The sequence below is a fragment of the Oncorhynchus mykiss genome, chromosome 32 (genome assembly GCF_013265735.2).
Source record: "Oncorhynchus mykiss isolate Arlee chromosome 32, USDA_OmykA_1.1, whole genome shotgun sequence".
Lineage (NCBI taxonomy): Eukaryota > Metazoa > Chordata > Actinopteri > Salmoniformes > Salmonidae > Oncorhynchus > Oncorhynchus mykiss.
Window position 1 is genome coordinate 6,864,794 of NC_050572.1, and position 3,140 is coordinate 6,867,933.

Sequence of the window (3,140 nt, forward strand, 5' to 3'; positions counted from 1 at the left end):
AACGAAACCGGTAGCAGCAAATCATATCATTTGAGCCGCCACGAGTGTATGCATGCATGCATGTGTGTGTGTGTGTGTGTGTGTGTCTGAGTGTGTGTGTGTGTGTGCATGTGTGTACAGTATGCATGTGTACAGTTTGTGTATGTCCAGGCTAACTTAACAGTCTAATCAATAATGTTGTTTATTGACATGTAATATAAAGTATTTAAAAGTTATTTATTTGAACACTTTATTACGTCACTGAGCAGTAAAGTCGTCACATTGTCAACAAACACTGCATGGTAAAAACACACAACAAAAAAAACACGGAAAATAAGATTAGTAGCTTTTCTCTCTTCATCAGCACTCTTACTGTAGTCTACCAGACCACTCTTACTGTAGCCTACCAGACCACTCTTACTGTAGCCTACCAGACCACTCTTACTGTAGCCTACCAGACCACTCTTACTGTAGCCTACCAGACCACTCTTACTGTAGTCTACCAGACCACTCTTACTGTAGTCTACCAGACCACTCTTACTGTAGTCTACCAGACCACTCTTACTGTAGTCTACCAGACCACTCTTACTGTAGCCTACCAGACCACTCTTACTGTAGCCTACCAGACCACTCTTACTGTAGCCTACCAGACCACTCTTACTGTAGCCTACCAGGCCACTCTTACTGTAGCCTACCAGACAACTCTTACTGTAGCCTACCAGACCACTCTTACTGTAGCCTACCAGACCACTCTTACTGTAGCCTACCAGACCACTCTTACTGTAGTCTACCAGACCACTCTTACTGTAGTCTACCAGACCACTCTTACTGTAGCCTACCAGACCACTCTTACTGTAGTCTACCAGACCACTCTTACTGTAGCCTACCAGACCACTCTTACTGTAGTCTACCAGACCACTCTTACTGTAGCCTACCAGACCACTCTTACTGTAGCCTACCAGACCACTCTTACTGTAGCCTACCAGACCACTCTTACTGTAGCCTACCAGACCACTCTTACTGTAGCCTACCAGACCACTCTTACTGTAGCCTACCAGACCACTCTTACTGTAGCCTACCAGACCACTCTTACTGTAGTCTACCAGACCACTCTTACTGTAGTCTACCAGACCACTCTTACAGTAGTCTACCAGACCACTCTTACTGTAGCCTACCAGACCACTCTTACTGTAGCCTACCAGACTACACACAGAAGATGCATGTCCCGTCTTTGCGCACTCGTGTGTGTGTGTGTCCGTGTGTGCCACTTTGAGACAGACCCCTTCCCTCCTTCCCTCCCTCGTCTCCTAGACATAGAGAACACACTAAGGGCTTCATTATCATTCTCAATCCCAATGCGTTTGTGTCATCTTCCTATGTGTACTTAGCCAACAGGCAGTAGGTAGAGTTGTTTTAAGACACTGATCACCAAGAAAAATGTGTCCCAAATGACACCCTATTCCCTATATAGTGCACTACTTTTTGACCAAGACCCCATAGGGCTCTGGGCGAGTGCATACTTCAGAATGTTTACTGCACTGCACCTCTGCTAATGGTCTCCCAGTGTCACTGCCCCCTGCTGGTTGGATGAGGAACAGTCGCTGCTACACTGCTGCTAAATTATTTGACAGGTTTTCCAGAAATCTCAGTAGGAAGATTCTCAGATTTCCTGCTGATTCCAGGGATTTTTCCAACAGGGATTTCTGGAAAAAAACTGGACATTTTGGAAAAGTTACCAGAATTTTGCAATCCTATTCCGTCCTACCTACCGCTCTTCTATTCCGTCCTACCCACCCCTCTTCTATTCCGTCCTACCTACCGCTCTTCTATTCCGTCCTACCTACCCCTCTTGTATTCCGTTCTACCTACCCCTCTTCTATACCGTTCTACCTACCCCTCTTCTCTACCGTTCTACCTACCCCTCTTCTCTACCGTCCTACCTACCCCTCTTGTATTCCGTTCTACCTACCCCTCTTCTATACCGTTCTACCCACCCCTCTTCTATTCCGTTCTACCTACCCCTCTTCTATACAGTCCCACCTACCCCTCTTCTATTCCGTCCTACCCACCCCTCTTCTATTCCGTCCTACCTACCGCTCTTCTATTCCGTTCTACCTACCCCTCTTCTATACAGTCCCACCTACCCCTCTTCTATTCCGTCCTACCCACCCCTCTTCTATTCCGTCCTACCTACCCCTCTTCTCTACCGTTCTACCTACCCCTCTTCTCTACCGTCCTACCTACCCCTCTTCTATACCGTTCTACCTACCCCTCTTCTCTACCGTCCTACCTACCCCTCTTGTATTCCGTTCTACCTACCCCTCTTCTCTACCGTCCTACCTACCCCTCTTGTATTCCGTTCTACCTACCCCTCTTCTCTACCGTCCTACCTACCCCTCTTGTATTCCGTTCTACCTACCCCTCTTCTATACCGTTCTACCTACCCCTCTTCTATACCGTTCTACCTACCCCTCTTGTATTCCGTTCTACCTACCCCTCTTCTATACCGTTCTACCTACCCCTCTTCTATTCCGTTCTACCTACCCCTCTTCTATACCGTTCTACCTACCCCTCTTCTATTCCGTTCTACCTACCCCTCTTCAATTCCCACTGCCTCTAAAACTGGTACCTTCAGTTGGATCAATAGTATTATTATTTTTTCTGTTGCATGAAAACCTCCAGCAAAGAGTGTGATGTTTCTTCCTGTTTTGATCCGAATCAATGACAAATATACCTTGTGTATTTCAAACATGTGCGTGTCTGGTTGTTTTTTTTCTCATTTTAAGATTTGTGATTCTGGTTGAGTTTAATTAGAGTAAAAATGCAAAATATCAAATTATAGACCACATTTACTGTTCCTTATGACAAGAAAATTATTTTTAGTTTGACTCCATTTCTCTCTGAACATTTAGTTCTCTTGTGCTCTGACATGTCTTGCACTGTTATTACCACACGGGAGAGGGACTGCTGTGTGTGTGTGGTAACTCTGGTCCTGTCAGACCTTATTGTGCTAACATCAGGCATTACTCTGTTATTACTACACGGGAGAGGGACTGCTGTGTGTGTGTGGTAACTCTGGTCCTGTCAGACCTTAGTGTGCTAACACCAGGCATTACACTGGGATACTTTAAAGGCATTTCGAAGTGTGACACAAAAATGAT

The 3,140-nt window shown here is 45.6% G+C and overlaps 1 protein-coding gene across 1 annotated transcript in view; it reads left to right on the plus strand.

Annotated features, from left to right (window-relative positions):
* Nucleotides 1–2,730, plus strand: part of LOC110489360 (hippocalcin-like protein 1) — a 64,491-nt gene extending 61,761 nt beyond the window's left edge. Inside the window, exon 5 of the mRNA XM_036970956.1 lies at nt 1–2,730. This exon is cut by the window's left edge and continues 1,236 nt beyond it. The gene's annotated coding sequence lies outside the window, so the exon portion shown is untranslated.
* The last annotated feature ends 410 nt before the right edge of the window (nt 2,731–3,140 follow it).